Raw genomic sequence first — 18929 nt, 5'->3', positions numbered from 1 at the left:
TCAGGGAGGGATGAATAACCCCATGTCATGGACCTGCTTTTCAGATCTGCTGAGCATTGGTGACTGCCACGACTCCTGGTGAGCCAGTCCCTGTCTCTTTGCTCTCTGCTGGGAAATAACCAATAATCTTAAGCCAAGAAACCCCATGCCAAAATCTCCATATGACATCTGACATATGTCCCCTCTGTGTAGCTATGAGCTAAACCCAACTTTGCCATAGAGCTCTCCCATTACCTGGGCTCAGCCCTCTCTCACTCCTGGGAGCTTTCAAGTGGTTTCAACCATGCTGGAGAGCCATTAGCATGGAGGTGATTTTAGGTACCTATGACTACAGCAGTGCTGTCATGACTCTTCTTATTCCTTTATGTTTCTTAAATAAACCCAGTGCAGCTCACCTGATGGATCTGTAACACAGTGACTTGTGACACTGGCAAAAAAGTGTCCCCTGCCCATGGAGCTGCTCTGGCACTACCTTGAACTACACCTGCCCTGGGGAGAGAGCTGGGGCTTGGGGTGCTGAAGTGGTGGGAGCTGTGTCACCCCATGGCAGACAACAGAGCTCAGGTATTTACCTAAAGGAAAAAAATTTAAACGTATTTCAATTGTTGGGAGACAAATGGATCACAAGACCATCTTTAAATGTTGGTCAACAACATTTAAGTGGTGAAACATTGTTTCTTTCCAAGTGTTTTTTGTTTGTTTGTTTGTTTTCACAAAAAGAAAAGAAAAAAAAATTGGTGGTTTTAATTGCTTTATTTTTAATAGAAAATGCTATCAGAACTGTGGCCATATTTGCCTGTTGAAAATGGCCCATTGGAAAGTTCCAAACACTTCCTTTTTAACAGCTCAACTAACCAGGCAAATATTATTTTCTTTTCCAGTCTCACCCCCAAATCCACTGCAGGGCTGGGCTGCTCCAAGGATGCCTCCAAGTTCTGGGCCAGGAATGTGTTTTTGACAGGGTGACATGAAGATATGACAGATCCATGTCAAAAATATTGGGAGTGGGACATCCAGTGACCCTTCCCAGCTGCCATGGAGAAATCCAGGATCCACATTAATTCCTTCCTGGTTCTTGTCCACAGATGTCCTTTCTGGGATGCAAATCCAGGTTTTCTCTCAAATGAATATTATTATTTCCTGATCCCAACACCCATTTTATGAACTCCCTTTATTTTTTACTCACCATTTATTTTCTACCCTGAGGTATGTCTGCTGGGAGTTTAAAACCATCAGGAGCAGGAACTGGTCCCAAAACCCTTTTCATAGAGCACAAATAACCTTTTCATTGGTACAGCACAGCCAAAGGCTGAGGTGGTCACCAGGCTGCAGGACTTGCACTCAGCAGCAGCCCCTGCTCCTGCCCAAAGCCCTTCTTTGGGGCACCCCTGGTGTCCCAGTATCTTCTCACATGGAAACCCCAGGCCCTAAACCAGCACAAGAAAAGCATCAGCCACCCAAGCCAACCTTTGGATTTCAATGGTTTTACTCTTGTGCTTAGATCTGGGCAAAACCTGCTGAATGGAAGACTGTTCACAGCAAGATGGGTTCCAAACCTCTCTGTGGCTCACAGCTATCTTTTAAATCTTCGTGGGATTCATTAAGAGTCTAAATCCTAATATCTTACTTGCCTATAAATATATATAAATACATAAAAAATATATATATTCACATATATACCCCAAGGGGGTACACAGATGAAGAGTTTTGCGCACAGTAAACACTTATAGACTAAAAATACTGTAAAACAAGACTTTTCTTAAAAAAAAATGCCATAGATAACAAAAATATTGTAATTTTTGTTGCTAGAAGTGTTTTCTTAACCAGATGTTTACAGCCATTTTTTAACTTGCAGATTGTCCCCTGAATTATTTCATGTTTAGAAACGGTGTCTTGTTAAGAGAGGGGGATGGAGGGAGAGAGTGGCACAAACTGCCATTATCATGCAAATAGCCCCAGAGGAAAAAGGACAGTGAAAATGATAGCACTGATCTAATTATCTGCAGGCCAATATAGCTAAGTCACTGAAAGAGGCCCACAGAAAAGGCTGCCACAGAAACACAAAAAACAGCCAGAAAACAATAAGGAACTTAGCAACAGTATAAAACCGGACTTCTTTCTGTGCACAAAGAGTAGTTTTATGAGCATTTTTCTTGCTTTCAGTTTGCAGAAAAGGTTAGAGCACATTTTAAATTCTATGCCAGGATTTCCCCCCTCCCTCAGCCCCTGAAGATCCTTTGGCACTCCCTGATATCCCTGCGTGCCGGTGGTGGGAACGCGGCCGCTCCTGTTCGGAGCGTGCAGGGGGTGATGAGTTCCTGTAAGGTGAATTTTGGCAGAATCCTTCTCAGAGGCTTGGATTTTGGTCAAGACCTTCAAGGTTTGGACTTTTCATGTGTTAGCACCTTGGTGTTTCTACAGAGTTCCATGGGAAAAGGATGGGGGGTTTGTGCACTGCCCACCCTCCTCACAGCCTCAGTAAGGACCATGAGATGCTGCCCACCAGATTGCCAAGTGCAGACACTGACAAGTAATTAAAAAACCCCAAGGCTGATGATCATGGTTGTCAATGAGGATCTTGCATGAGCCTCTCACCCTCAACCCTCTTCTTGCTGTTGGAACAGGAAGCTCCAGAGTAACTTTTCTGCCCTGTTTTAGTGATGTCACCTTGGGATTACCTGATTTCCTACTGATCTTGAAGGGACCCCCCATGATCAACCTAATCCAGCTAATCCCACCCATTTCCTTTAAGCTCAGGGTACCTGCCAGCTTGCACCAATGCCCTATGAAGCTACAGGTGTCAAACTAGTGCAGGGCAATTGTCCAAAATGTCCTGAAAATACTTTTTAGCCACTCAAAGGTCACCAGATTCCATTTTAGAGAAAATTCCCAGTCAGTAACTGTTTCTGTTCATTACAAATTTAGATCAGACTGGGATCAAAAGTGGGAAGAGAAAATGCAGAGCATCTCCGTACCAGTTTTTAAAGTCATTTAATACCTCCTATAAAGCTTAACAAGCTTGATAAGACCTAAAATTATCCATAACTAGCTTCTTGTCAAGAATGTGCACATTACATCAACTGCCAGATGTGGTACGTATGGCTGGATGCTCTAGGAAAATGAAGATAAGGAAGACTGATATCCTCCCTGGGGTAGAGCTTTGAATAATTCCTTTTGGGCCTACTGAAGGGACTTCTAGTAAGGATCTGAATAGAAATATGGAGAACTCATTCAAATTGGGTGGGGAGATTAATGAGTAAAGACAAAATCCAAACCTTTGGTGGCAGCACAAAGAGGAAGAAGAGAAACCACAGGGAGACCCTTAGGGAGGGGGGGATTCAGGCCACATCCTCAGAAACTGGATAGATGGGAGCTTCTGCCAATGACCTGAGCTGATTCTGAGCCTGGCAACACTCACAGTCAAACATGAAGGAAATGGAAATACAAACATTGTGCACTCAGTTTTGCCCAGAAGCAGTTTATTTGGTCCTGCATGGAAGAAGAATTGTGATTTCTTTGCAATGAACCTTCTCTAACCCATTTCTCTGCAGTTTGGGGCCTTCATGTTCTCACCTGCAGGTGAGAAGACCACTGGGTCTTGACGACTGCAGAGTGAACACAGTCCAAATGAACTATTTAAAGGCAGATTTTCCTTAGAAGCTTGGTGTGGGTTCATGGGATGGTGTGGCCTTCGTGGAAAGCCCATGGAGAGTGGAGCCCATTCTCATCAGCAGGAGAAAGAATCAAACTCAAAGCAAAAGACAAAAAACAGACATTTGGAAGAGACTGGTAGATTCACTTAAAGAATTCAGTTCTTGAGGAAGATATTTTAACTCTCAAGTGTTAAAGAAATTCACTGAGGATAAAGGTTCTTCTGTCTTGCCAGCAATGCTCCTTGTCCTCAGTCTGTGGCCTAAGAGGGACTGAGAATCCCCGTGTGCATGACTTGGGTGTGGATCTACAGAAACACAGGTCAGTAGAGGCTGTTAGGCTGGGCAGCAGACCTCTGCTAGATAAAAAATCTGCTAACAAGCCACAGAACTCTGTGCATCTGCTCTGGTCCTTCCTTCTGCTCCTGTCTCAGCTCCATCTCCCACCACTGTCTGGAGCCAGCATCATGGTGAAAAATTTGAGGAGCAGCTCACTTAAACCTTTGCTTTTTCAGTCTTGCCTGGTTCCTCTGAACCCCAGGCAGTTCCCCATTGCCCTTAACTGCATCTCCAAACACTGGACCAGCTTTTCCCACCTTAGAGACAGCTTGAAATTACAACAGAGAAAGACAGCACAGAATCCAAGGTGACATGAAGAGCCTGGCAGGTAGCTCTTTCTCCAGTGTGGCCATCCAGCCCCACAAAGTCTTTCTATATTTGAAGAGGCAACACACAACAGTGAAAGAAATAAATCAGATGGAGAAAACAACCACAAATACTAAGACAGAGAAATAAAATGCACTTATTCCTCTATCCAGCTATCTGGAGCACCCATTCCCTCTTATTTTGACTTTTTAAAGCATCCCACAGACTCATCTATATCCTAGGAGAGCTTTGTTAGCATTTACACTATTAGAGAAGGGGGTGTGCATTTCTGTGAATAGTCGGTTAAGGTCAGAAAACAGATTTTTGGTAGCAAAATTGGCTGTGTCAGATAAATGTTAGTCATGGTGATTATCTGCCAGGGAACGCCAACAGGCTACAAAGCGATAAGAGGAGCTGCTGGCACCAGAGATCCTGTTTGAATTTGTTCCATGTACATGGAATTTAATTTATGCAGGCTTTGCAAACAACATCTGATGGCTGTGTCAGATGGTCCAGAAACAGATCAGCAGCCGCCAAACTTGTCCCCAAAGTCCCCTCCTCATTTGCTGCACTGGAGGGAGATAGAAAGGGTCTGAGACCGCTTCCTCACAACTGTTTGTGCATTTTTTAGCTCTTTCACAAAGAGTCTCTCCCTATCTGATCTCTTTTGTGACAGTATCTACCCAATGCACGTTCTTCTCTCCCTGTTGTGTTTTTTTTTTATTTGCTGCTTCCCAGGCCACTCTGTTTTAACAAATGACATCATCAGACAAATATCTGACATTTCATCTGATCTAAATTCAAAAATAAATTCTAAATACACTGAGTAGTGAATAGCACAGCACACAAAGGCCACTGACAGATACCTCAGGGAGGAATTAGAGCAAGCACTATTTTGGTTAATAAGATCCTTTAAAACTGAAATTAATTGTCAGTATCTAACCTACACCCTTCTCATTTCAATCTCTAATAGGTTTAATTCCTTTCTGTGATAAAATACACCCCAGTCAGCTGCTGTGATGGAGGAATGAAGATGAGCCTTGCAGTCTGATATCCACGGTCCATGATTTGCCCCATGACATTAAGAACCATGTGGAAAGGCTCAGCAATAACCCAAGGCATTAACTCTTCCATAGGACTCCTCCAGTTTATGGGGAGAAGGGAGCTGAGATCAGAGGTGACTTCATGAGGATGCCCTGGGCCAGGCACCAGAAGCAGGCCTGGAAGAGCTGACTCTAAGCACTCAGCTCTTCCCATCACCAAGCAAAAATATGATCTGTGCCTGGGACACAGAGATGCCTTTCTGAGCACATGGAGGATGTATCTGTGCCACTTTGTCCAATAGCCTGGTGGATGCCCCATCCCTGTGTGGATGGGGCTTTGAGCAGCCTGATCTAGTGGGAGGTGTCCCTGCCCATGGCAGGGGAGTTGGAATCTTTAAGGTTCCTTCCAACCCAACCCTGTAAGTTTCTATGATTATACAGGACTAGAATACATTACCTGGGTCATCCAGCTCAGACAGCTACACAATTAGACGTCAGCAAGCAGACTGGAGGAGGATGAGGACAGTCTAGAGGGAGTGTTGCTCTGTGCCCATCCCATTCTTATAGCTTTTTCCAAGAGTCTCTTCTGGACCCTGTCAGGGAGAGGAGATGAAGTTGCTATAGCAGACATGCAGTTCAGAAGGGTCTGTAGAGCATCCATTTCACATGCCACTGCACACCCTGGACCATATGGAATAAACACCATCAAAAGGCCAAGTCAACAACTGTAACATGCCTCAGGAAGAAGAGGGCAGACCTGCAACATTGGTGTCTGGGCTTCTACAGTAGCAGGGAATTCACGGAGTAAAATCTCAGATGATGCTATGAAGTGCCCCAGGTTTCACTATGCAGCAGAAAGGATATGACACATAATTTTGAAACACAGGAAACGCAGAAAAAATTGTCTTGCACCCCTCATACTGGCGTCTGATAATTCAGGATCTATTAGAACAGAGAGAAGTGTTCCTGTAGCTTCATACTGAAGGCACCTGCCTGGGAAGGGAAGACCTGGGTTAAGATATCAGCTCCCAGGTATTTACTCTGGTTAAGTACCCAAATACTTGATATTTAACATGGAAGACTAACTGCTGCACCCTCTGGTGTGACTCAGGGAATATTGCTTAGATTCACAGCTGAGCTGGGATGGTAACTATCCAGGGCTCTAAGACTTAAAGGAGAATATGTCATGCTTGGTCTGGTACAGCCCTGTCCAACACAAGTAAATGAAAAAGAAAAATAAGGTTTTTTTAAAAATTAGCTCACCAAATAATTTAGAAAATTTGCACCCAGGGAAGCTGTGGCTGCCCCCTCCCTGGAAGTGTTCAAGGCCAGGTTGGATGGGGGTTCAAGCAAGGCAATCTGGTGGTGGGTGTCCCTGTCCATGCAGAGGAGTTGGAACAAGATGATCTTTTAGTCCCTTCCAACCCAAATCATTCTGTGTGTCTCCAATTCTCTCCACATCCTCCATTTTTATTTCTTCTCCTTACCCCACACAGTACTATGCTTTTGTTTTTGAAAAAGAGAAAAAGAAAAAGAAATAAAAATGAAGACGTAGGAAAGAGGAAAACAAGTAATTTTTCATCTTGCCAGGGAAACAGCCTCCCAGTTTAAAAAATAAAAAAGTCACATTTCTTCTGAGAATAGCATTTCATAAAAGCAATTTGATACAGAAATCTCAGGCAGCTCTTGGTAACAAGCTGCCCTGATAGCAGTGCCATATTCTTGGGCCCACCACCCACTGCCCTTCTGTCTCTATGTACCACAGCTGCATAGGCAAGGGAGAGCAGCTGGGGATGTCCCACTTCTGCTGGGGATGTCCCACCTCTGCCTCCTCATCCTCAGGGTCCTCCTTGGCTGCATGCTCTGTGCATGTGTATGCATGTGCTCATGTGAAAATTCCCAGGCATGTCCTCTTTTTTTTTTTTTTTTTTTTTTTTTTCCTTGCCTAAAAGCAGTTGTGTGAAGATGTAATGACCTAATTACTTGTAACTGGAAGAAGAAAGGCTGGAGGATGGGTGCTGTGGGATCCTTCCCATGCTGCAGGGCACAGCCTACTCTTGGGATGCCTGAAGCTGCCAGCAAATTTTCAGGAGCCAATGGCTTCCTGACTGGGGTTACTCAAGGGTAAGACCACAGTGGTCACTGAGCTCAAATCCCATTCTTCACTCTGGATTTGAGCCTAGCATGACCATGACAGGAGCAGAGAGACCCTGTGATGGCACCAAGCCATAAATCCCAGCAGCCCTGTGCCAGGCTTCACTTCATTCCCCAAGACATCACTTGTGTCACCCTCCCAAGGTCTCAGGGATGTTTTTCTCCAGGAGGCACTGACTTGCCTCAAACCAAAACAAAAACGTCAGTCACCATTCCTCTTCCCAGCTTGGCCCACCCCCCCCGAGTAAGGAAAAGCATGGAATAATCCTCCTCCATTCCGTGTGTGGTCTGGTTTCTGTGTCGTCATGCAGACAGTGCAGAGACGGGGGGTCAGGAGGGTCATCAGAATGCTAATAAGAAATCTGATCGATGAGCCAGTGCCTCGGGGATGAATGGGATACTTAATTAATGACTTCTGCTCTGTTTAAGAAAAAAGTTTCCCTTAGGTCCCAGGTTCCATCCCTCTTTTTCTTAAATAAATAAAAAAAAAAAAAAAAAAAAAAAAAAAAAAAAAAAGAACACCCTCTATAATCCCAAGTTTTCCAAACAACATAAAGGGAACTTCAAAGACAGACATGGTCAGTTTTTATGTCTTGGGTTGGTTCAGTGATTCTTTCCTTTCTTTGTTTACAAGGGCAGCCAGGCTTGATTCCAAGGCTGAAAAATAAAAGGCCACATTGTTCAACCAGATTCTGGATTTTTATAAGAAATTTCCTCCTTCCCAGTAGGGCAATTAACTGCTTAATTTCTGAGCCTACAAGTACCAAACCTCCCCGCCAGCCCCAGGAAACTCGGCAGCTGTTGGGTCCTGCCAAAACACGGCTCTGCTTAGGGAACAAGACATACTATGGAGCCACTGTTGTCCCATTAAAAGCCAACCAGTGAGGCAGGAATGGTAGGTTGGGAGTTTTTTTGTTGTGGTTTGTATTTTTTCAGGGAAATAAAAGCCTGTTGGGAAACTACCTGGTAGACACTTAGCTTTGAACCTTCAGACTGGGTGTATTCAGAGTGACTCAAATGGGATTTCCAACCAGGAATTAGCAATGGGAAAACAGCAACAGTTTCAAATGATCTCTTCCGGATTGATTCGGAAGGTTGTTTCATGCTAAATGAATAACAGCAGGAAAGAAGATGAAAAGGGGGGGGGGGAGCGAAATAATAAGAAAAGAATAGGAAACCCACACAAATGAATTTTTTAACTCAGATCTTTTTTTAGGAACCTGCTCAGCTGTGGCATTTGGGGCAGAACAAGCTGCTCAGTGTCAGTGCCAGGCAGATGGGAGATGGCAATGAAGAGATGCAGGGAATGGAGAGGGGCCCATGTGTCTCCCACCCAAATTTGGTCACTGCCAGCAGAAAGCTCAGGCAACATTTTAAATCCAGAGGCCATGACATGCAGCCATTCCCATGGGATCTTGAGCCCTTTGGTGGATACAAGTGGGGAAGAAAATTGTGTCACTCATCCCCACACAGGCTTCACCAGCCCTTCACTTGGGTTTAAGGAGGTTTTTAACAACAAGTCCACTGCAAGGACATTTTGGCAAGTGGGAGCTGCTCATACACTCAAAGTTAAGCATATATTTAAATGCTTGGTTGCTGTGAAATCCATGGGAGGAAGAGATGGATCCTGACCAAGCCAGTGGCTGTCCTGGCCATGATGTTCAGCCTGGACTCAGGACATGCAGGCTCCCTTTGCTGGAATGCTGGAGCTGAACTTTGGTGTTGATACCTCATTTTTAACTTCTCCTTGCAGTAATCCTGTGTGCATTTGACATCACCCACTGATCTGTTCCCCTGAGGGCGCAGGGAGTCTGCATCTGTTTGAAATTTGGGTAGTGAAGAAAATGTACCAACTCCAGAAGAAGAAATGACAGGCAACCCCACAGCCTACTCTACTATTTGTACTTTTTAAAAAAAGATAGTGCATGAATTTCCTAAGCAAGCAGATACTTGCATTGGTCTAAGGATTCAATACTCTAAGAAGCCTCACAGGTTAAAATCCCACATGTTCAAATCCCCCTCACAGGGGATTTAGGAGTCCCTAATTTAGCTATTTTATTACCTAAAAAGCATTGACCTCTTTGAAGCAACAGGAGAGTTTAGAGCCACCTTCTTCCTTCTGCTCTTGACTCCTGCAACTGTGATCCTCTACTTGATTTTTTCCAAGAGATGAACCCTGCAGAGAGGCAGCAAAGCAGGAACACAAAATACCCAGATGTTCTAATCTGGGAGCAGTGTCACTCACTTGGCCACAATTTTTAGGGAATTTCAGCAAGTCCTGGTTTACTTTTAGTCCTTCAGCTTTTTCTGCTTAATAAACGAAAAGGCTTTAAACAAGTTGGGCAGCAGGAGGAGGAGGGCAGAGGTGTGGGAATGGAGCAAGTCTCTGACCCTCCTGGGGACCTCGCTTGGGACACACTGGATAAAGGGAGGGAGGAAAAGAGACAAGTGAGAAAAGACTCACCAAGTGATGCTGGGCAGCCAGGAAAGAAAGAAAAACAAACCAAGGTTTGCCGCCTGGAACTGATTTGCATTTGTATTGGGCACTTGGGGAATATGGATAAAATGCTCTTTTATTTTTCAGGGGAATTCAGGGAATATCACCAGCAACATCCGTGCATAAGCACAAAAGGGAAAACAGAAGTGTTTTGGTGATCCTGTTCTTAGTCAGCAACAGTGATAACACCAGAATAATACATCTCACACCTTTTTTCATGGGTCCCACCAAGAAAAGCAGTACAGGCCCAAAATTGGGGTTACTTTTGATACTGGGGCCACATGGGAGTGGATGTCATCAGCAGTTTAGTACTAAACTGTGAACAAGAGGAAGGACCAGAGTCTAAAGCTAACATCAGAGCCCTCCATGCCTCCTGCCACTGATGTACAACCCCACAATTGACAAAACACACTGGCCAAATCTTGAAAAGGATCACAGAAAGAGGAGTCATCTGTGGCCTGGGAAACAAGCTGTATGGCTGAGTTGCTTCTTAAACTTCAGGCTGTGGCTGCCCACCATGGGTACAGGACACATTTGTCATCCTAAATTCCCCCTGTTCCCAGCTGGAGATCCCACCTGTATGTTTCATAGAACCACAGATCTATAAAATGGTTTGGGTTGGAAGGGACCATCAAAGATGATCTAGTCCAATCCTCCTGCCATGGGAAGGGACAACTTTCTCCAGATCAGGTTGCTCAAACTTGACCTTGTACACATCTAATGGTGGGACAGCCAGGACTACCTATCCCTGTACTCCCTACATTAACTCCCTTCCTGCTGGACTCCTGGAGGTCTCCAGTACAGTGCTTTGCAGGTTCAGGCACACCTCTCCTGGGCAGATGGACATCCATCAGCTGCTGGCCCTCTGCTCTAATTCTGATTTAGTTAAACAGCCATCTGGATTCTACTTAAGCTGTGACAAAACAGTGAATTGCCCAAAGTTGTGACAGATGGGAAAAGGGAACCACCCAGCAGTTTGCTTTCTGATAGGAAATGTGGAGACAAGTCCCAGGCACTGCTCTACTGTCTTCACTGGGGAGGGGAAAGCCCTGACAGACTGTGCTCTGGCAGCCCCTCATGCAGCAATGCAGTTGCCATTTGTTTGACACTGGACCCAGCAAATCTCATAGAAGCCTCTGGGTCTCTGCTGGAGAGACCCAGAGAGCTCTGCAGACAGACCCATGTTCAGTTCTCACAGGACAGGAACTCCCAAGTGGAGGATGAAGCAGTTCCCCAGTGCATTGATCCAGCACATAGCCCACCACCAGGCAGCTCCACATGCCCAGCTTCTTTTTGCTGCACAATTTTGTGGAGATTTATTCCACAGGACCAAAGAGAACCACTGAGCTCACCTCCTATCCCAAGTCCCAGTGTTGGTTCCACTTCTCCTGTAACGACCCCAGCCTCCGTCTGTGGCCAGAGAGATGCTCAAGGAGGGCTCTACATAGAGCTGGTGCAGAGGAACTGGGGGCAATAGTTGCTTCCTGGCCACCAGCAGCAACCTCTTTCCCACACATGATGGACCAGATGGGGACATGGGCCTACCACCTCAGATAGTGCCTGAGGCAGCAGCTTGGCACTATTACTGAGGCAGAAGCTCTTCTGCTATAACCCAACATCTGCTATTGCTCCCTGAGATAATGGCCAGGAAGCTCTCTGAGCCTTTAGTGCCATTGAGAAGCATTTACACCCCATGTTTAAATTAAATATGTGTTCCACTGAATGGGAAATGGTCAGAAACCAGGGAGATCTTCCTTGTCTGCTTTTTAGTGATATGCAGCAGTTCTAGCCAATGTAGTAAGTAGCCCTCTGCTGTCATTTCGCAGATGAGAAACAACTCCAGGCTTACTTCAGGCTTGATTCACTTCAGATTTTGCCTCCTTATCACACATTTGCAGCAAACTTTAGGCTATGCAGAGTTTCCAGGCTTGAAGTCGCAGCTTTGGCAAAATTCCCCTGTAGACATTTGCCTCTCCTGGCACCTGTGTGCTGAGGTCTACACGTGTCACAGAAGTCCCCCAGGGATCAGTGCTGGGTCCAGTCCTGTTCAACATCTCTATCACTGACCTTAATGATGAGACAGAGGGTCTTCTCAGCAAGTTTGTTGAGGACGCAAAGCTGGGAGGACTGGCTGGTTCACCTGAAGGCTGTGTGACTATTCAGCAAGATTTGGACAGACTGGAGAGCTGGGCCAAGAGGAGCCCAATGGGATTCAACAAGAACAAATGCAGAGTCCTGCACCTGGGAAGAAATAACAAGATGCACTTGTACAGGTTAGGAGGAGCTCTGCTAGAGAGCAGCCCCATGGAGAAGGACCTTGGAGTCCTGGTGGACAACAAGTTATCCATGGGGACAGCAATGTGCCCTTGGGGCCAAGAAGGCCAGTTGTGTCCTGGGGTGCATTGAGAAGTGTCCAGCAGATCAAGGGAGGTTCCCCTCCCCCTCTACTCTGCCCTCGTGAGACTTCATGTAGAGTATTGCATCCAATTCTGGGCTTCCCTGTTCAAGAGGGGACTGGGATTTACATGAGAGGGTACAACAGAGGGCTATGAGGATGATTAAAGGACTGGAACTTATGAGGAAAGGCTGAGAGACCTGGAACTTTTTAGTCTAGACAGAAGATGGAGAGGGGATCTAATTAAAGTGTATAAATATATGAGGACTGGTCATCGAGAAGGAAGGGACAACCTCTTCTAACTTGTGCCCTGTGATAGAGCAAGGGGCAAGTTTCAAGATAGAGCACAGGAAGTTCCACCTCAACATGAGGAAGAATTTCTTTACTGTAAGGGTTACAGAACCCTGAAAAAGGCTCTCCAGAGAGATTGTGGAGTCTCCTTCTCTGGAGACTTTCAAGACACATCTGGATGCATTTCTGAGTGACCTGCCCTGGTTTTGGTCTTGGTCTGGCAAGGGAGTTGGACTTGACAATCTTCAGAGGTCCCTTCCAACCCCTGATATTCTGTGATTTTGTGATGTTTCCCTCTATGCATATTCTCAGGTTTCACCCATGTCCTCTTCATCCTGGAAGCCTTCATTCACAAAGAGAAGTTTCTGAAGGGAATTTGCTGCCATTCCTAGATGTTTTGGAGGATGGGGGGGTGGGAGGAGGATGGAGGGAAGAGATAGAAGTTGACCCCTGGCTTACTCCACTGATCAGCTCCCTGGCTGTGGCATTACCTTCCTTTTCAGCTGACCCAGTCCGAGCACCCTGGCTGCCTATTCCCACGCCACGTCAAAGAGAAGGTTTACATTGTTCACTGGATATTAATTTAAATTATTCTGGGGTGCTTGGAAACCACCTCTCCCCCTCCCCCATTCAGTCTCCATGGGGACTATCACAGAGGCTGGGAGGTATCAACATTTAGCCACTGACACATTGAGCTTCCTCCCCTTCTGCTGCAAACAACCATGAGTAATCTTCACCATCAGCATAAGGGGACACACTCATATTTTGCTGAATTACTTGCTATGACAAGATAGATAGAAAGATTTTATTTGCTCATTGGGGAGCATTACAATATCCTATTAACACCAGTTTCCATTTGTCCCTGAGGTTCACACGCTTGTGTTGTGGTTCTTTTCTTCACATCAACATCCTGCTGCTTGTTGATGGTATTAATAATACACCCAGCAGGAGGCTGTGCCCCCCGGGGGCTTGGCTGGCTGAATAATTATTGAATGACATTAGGGTTGTTCTGTAAATTACTTTGTGACCCAGGAATTCAGCAGGTTACCACTATAACTCAGGCTCTTGCACTTGATTGCACTCCCCTCCTGCTGCCCTGACATTTATTAGTCTGGTTTGGGTAGCAAGTACTGACCTCAGCTGTTGGGAAGAGAAGAGGGAGAGACTGCTCTCCTCCAGCCTTACCTGGAAGGGCCCAGCCTTCTGTCGTGGGCCCATTCATGATGACTGAGAATGGGGGATTGGCCTGGCAAGGAAATAACATCCTTCCCTTCCCATCCTCTCTGGGACATGGTGAAATGTTGAGGGGCAGCTGAAGAGCCCAGTTTGCACACTTGGACACATCAGCAGGCTGCAAGTGATGAGGAGACAGTAGTTCCTTTCTTTCTGGAGGAGGAACACTTTTTTTCCATGTGTGCTCACACACATTTTCATGGAGAGGGGACCACTGAGTTGCTTCACGTCACACTGATACCTGTGCAAGTGTGGAAGCAGAGCTCTGTATGCTCAGGGAAGTCCAGAGTTGGAAACAGTGACCCACTGGACTGTGCCTGCCATCACTCCTGAACCCCTCCTCAGCATCTGCCCAGCTGTGCTGGATAACTTCCCTGGGAGTGGTGAGCAGCCCTGGAGAACCACTCAAGATTTCAGCCGTGATACGACATTTAAAGTTTTAAAATTCATCCCACGACAGAACAGCCAAGACTGCTCTGGTCCAAATTCCTCACTTAGGAAATGGTGATAAAATCCCTGTGATACAATAACCACAACCCAATGCTGAGTTCTCTCAGACTGACCACAGGAACCATCCCCCAGAAAAAATGCTGTGCTGCTTACAAGGAGCCAGCCCCGGCAGCTCTTCTTTCTCTCTTTTTTTGTTTTTGACAGTTCTTAACTGAAAGCTGTTCCACAGTCCCTTGCAGAAATGACTGGGTTCTGTTCCATTGCAGCACAGAAGCAGTGAAGGCCAAAGGACACTTCTAAAGCTCCTCCATATGACATCAGGCAGCAAGGCACACCTAGAAGTCCTCCTGTATATCAGGGCTGTGAGGACATGGGGTTTTCCTCCCTTGTCCTGGCAGCAGGTCAGACCTCAACTGCAGAATCCATGGCAAAACTGATTTAGGGACACAGACAGAATGGTCAAGAATGGTGTTATCCTTCCAATGCTTCAAATGCTTTAGAGAACAGGTTTTCAAAACTAGTCCAAGCATATCTGCTACACAGAAATAAAAAAAGAAATCATCTTGTTCTCAGGTTTCAAGTTCTTTGGCATTTCTTGCCCTTGCAGATGACACCACGTTAGAGGTAAGAGTTCATACACTCCAGGAAGGATGGCCTGAAGGAAGGAGAACCTCATATAATTCAATAAGAGCAAGCACAAAGTCCTGCCCCTTTGGGAAGGAGGGACTTATTGGAGTGGGGAACAGCTCTGTGGAAAAGGTCCTGGTGGACACCAGGCAAGGCAAGAGCCACAAGTTTGTCCTCACAGCAAAGAAAACAACAGCCTCCTGGGCCATAGGAACAGGACCAGAGTCAGGAGATGCAGAGAGGGGATCATCCCCCTGCAGTTGGTGCTTGGTGACTACCAACCAAATGCTGCATCCAGTCTGGGGCCTCCCAGTGGAACACCTTGATAATCTGTAGCAAGTTCAGGAGAAAACCACTAGGAGGGTTGGAACTGGAGCACTCAGCCTGTGAGGATAGGACAGGGGAGCAGGATTTGTTCAGCCTGTAAGAGTTTTGGGGGCACCTAATAACAGCCTCCAGTATCTATGGTGTGACCAAGAAGACTCTTGAGCAGAACTCTTTGTGATGGTGCATGGTGCAAGGATAAAGGACAACACCTATAAAATGAAACAAGATTCAGACTAGATGTGAAACTTTTCCACCACATGGACAGTCAAGCATGATGACTGGAGAGGCTCTGCAGGCTCCAACCTTGGAGGTCCTCAGAACCCCACTGGGTACATTGCTGAGCATCCAGGTCTGACCCTATAACTGATCTTGCTGTGATCAGGAAGTTGAACCAGAGACCTCCTGAGGTCCCTTCAACCTAAATCATCCTATGATTACCAATCATACATACAGGTAATCATACATAGGGAAGTGCCAAGGCTTCATCTGTACAAATTTCTTTACCCTCCTTTGGAAAATTCAGAGTCTGATACAGTCTGGGACTGGTTTGTAGGTTGTGCATTAAGTCATGGAATACTGTCTCACTTCAGAGAGAGACCCCAACCCCAACTCCATGGCAGCCAGACAAGCGTGCAGGGCACCTGTCTCTGCTGATGTTGAGGTACCTTTTCTCCCTCTGTTGCTCTGCTAGGTGGTGAGAGAAGACAGGATGTTGCACTCAAACTGGGAAAGGCAGCAGCTCCTTTTCCTCCTTATGTGCTGTTGTGAGGATGTTTCCAGTAACAAATTACAAAATGCAAGGTGTTTGTCTGTGCTACAGAGACAAATCCACATGCTAAAGACTCCCAAAGCCAAGTCCTGCTTTTGTAAAATACTGTAGCAAAATGAGGAGGTTCCACCTATCTTGCTAGCTGTTGCAGACCACAGGATTTCATGATGTTTCCAAGATCTCTGTATCCAGATGGACACAGGGAAATCAAAGATTCACAAACACAGACCTATGAGCAGTGGAAGAGCCAAGCAATGCCAGGCTGCTACTGGCCAAGGTCCAGCTAGGGCTGCATCCCACAGCATCACCCTCTGGCCCCATGCTGGCCATGCTCACCCCAGTCAGGTGTCACCCTGCCAGAATTTGTCAGCAGGTCCAAACCTTTTTAAGGGTACATGGAAAACAGGACCTGCAGAGAAATCCCCATAGCCATGGATCCATGTGGGAAAGGCTGCTCAGCCAACGCCCAAAACCAGTCAGGATCCTCCTGTCATCCAAGCAACTGCAAGCAGCTTCCCTGCATGCTCAGAAAAGTCTTTCTATACTCATGCTGCAGGGGAGGTGGTGTTGCAGGAGGGCAAAAGGAGGACCCTCTATTCAGGTGGCAGTCAAAGGGAGTGGAGGGCGCTCGGCTGCCTCCCGGAATTGGCCCTGTATTGGTTACACCCCCAGCTATTTGAGGAAAAACTTGGCCTCTCAAAGCTCTCTGCCTCTCTCCTGTGCCTTTGTGTTCTCTAGAAGGTGAAGCATAAGGGTATAAAAAGCTGCAAACAAGTTCCTACCTCTGGAGACCAGGCATTTACTCTAAGAAAGAAAGACCAATTGCTTCCCAGAGCATTGTCCACCCACATTAGAGAAAGGATTAAGCAGATACATTCAGCTATTCTAACAGATTTTCTTTAAACCTTGAATACGCCTCTCACACTCGGTAAGATAATCACATTAGTTTTGTCATTAAAAGATCCCTTTTATAGAAAGTACCTAAACCGCTTAAACCACCCAGAGAGGTCGCATACATTAGAAAACAACAAGACAAACGGAAGGGATTTGCTATTCTAGGTCTCAGTGTTTCACTGCCCCTACTTTCTCAACTGGGGGATTGAACTGAAAGATTTTGCAAATCACCAGCAGAGGAGAAAGCCCCTGAGAGCTGGGCAGCAGCCACCCCCTCCCCTTGCCCCCAGGAGCCCTCACTTCCCACCAAGGAAAAGTGAAAATAGCACTGAGGGATCTGTTTTCCAGGATGGAGATGGGCACATTACACCCAAAGCACCCCAATAGACAGCTGGCACCCAAATGTTCACAGCTGGTACCCAAAACCCAACTGCAAGGTAAGAAACAGCTGCTGTGGTTTATTAGTGCCTTGGAGAGCATAAAGATGAGATGTTCCACACGAGAGGTTCACATTCCCACTCATCACTGCTGTGGGATTTTGCTCTTTGCATTGTGCTCCAGGACCACCTCAGACTAACAATACAATCAGCTGTTGGCAATGTAATTGATTCTAGGAAACTATTTCTTCACTGGGCTTATATTTTTGAAAGGGAAGCAAACTGCCCTAAAGCACACAGATCGAATAGTTTCAGATTTGCTGGTGAAAATAAGTGGAGCTGAAGAAAAAAAAAAAAGGTTGACTTGGGGCTTCAGTGCTCATGTTTCTGGAGGCAGAGTTGTGAGATCAAGGAACCAGGAGAAAAAGTCTATAGACACCAGTAGAAGTTGCAGATGCCCAATATCTTTAAAGTTTTAAAGCAAGATGGTTTTTTTTGTCTTAAAAAAAATACGGTGAATTTTTAAAAGCACTAAAATAATCTGAATTTATCCCAGATACACTCAGCTGAGTTCTTTTGCCATTGCCATTGCTTCACTGCTCAGGTAACACACAGTAAGAGTATTTTCTGCTAACCTGCACTGCCAAACCAGACCAATTTAGTTTCTTAACATGGGCAGTCTTAGAAAAGCTGGACTTGTAAAGTCATTTTTGTAAGACTAAGGCTTTGATTTAAAAACATACAAAGAGATTAGACAATTAAAAAATCTAGAAGCTACGGTATTAACACCTAGTCATCAACATCAATCACATTGTCATGGCAAATGACAGACAGAAGTGTAACAGGATCCAAACAACCCCCTACAAGTGATCATTTGTAAATTGCTCCTAGGGAGCAAAGGAAAAAAAAAAATTAATCACATACACACTTGCAACTTCAGAAAAATTTCTATTCTAAGCAACAGCACCATATTTTGGAAGGATAAGACAGATGTGTTACTTGCCCAGCTCTGCAAGGACCTATTTAACTGTTCCAACACCACACACCTGTCCCCACAGTGGTTTTTTAATACAGGTAATCCTTCAAGATTACCTTCAAGGCTGTGAGTGGAAGTATCATCAGGTAACAAGTCTGAGCAGGTTCACATGTATTACTGTTAACTCAACCCACCATAAAAACCTTTGGTTTTTTTTTTCCTTCAAACACCTCCCCCCACACCCCTTCCAGTTACAGAACAGTAATGATGTTCTCCTGAATCAACAGGGGAGAGCAAAAAGTTGTGAGCTTGCATTGAACAATCTCCTGGGTTCCTGCAAACCCAAGTTGATGGATTTCACAGAATCCTCCTGATTCTTAGAAAGATGCAATGATTCCACTGATAGCCCTGGAAGGTGCTAAAATACCCAAGTGTCATTGTGTGTAGTCTTTAACTTACAGAAAGCTCTTTAGGTCGTTCACAATTTTTTTCTCACTCCTTATAGATTCACCACAGCTAAATAATTTTTTTAAGTGCAAAGGTAGGGAAAAAACCAAACACTTTAAAGTATACTGACATTTGCCTGCAACACATTTGGTGC

Source organism: Heliangelus exortis, chromosome 1 (genome assembly GCF_036169615.1).
Source record: "Heliangelus exortis chromosome 1, bHelExo1.hap1, whole genome shotgun sequence".
Taxonomy (NCBI): domain Eukaryota; kingdom Metazoa; phylum Chordata; class Aves; order Apodiformes; family Trochilidae; genus Heliangelus; species Heliangelus exortis.
Note: the sequence above shows the minus strand (reverse complement) of the source record.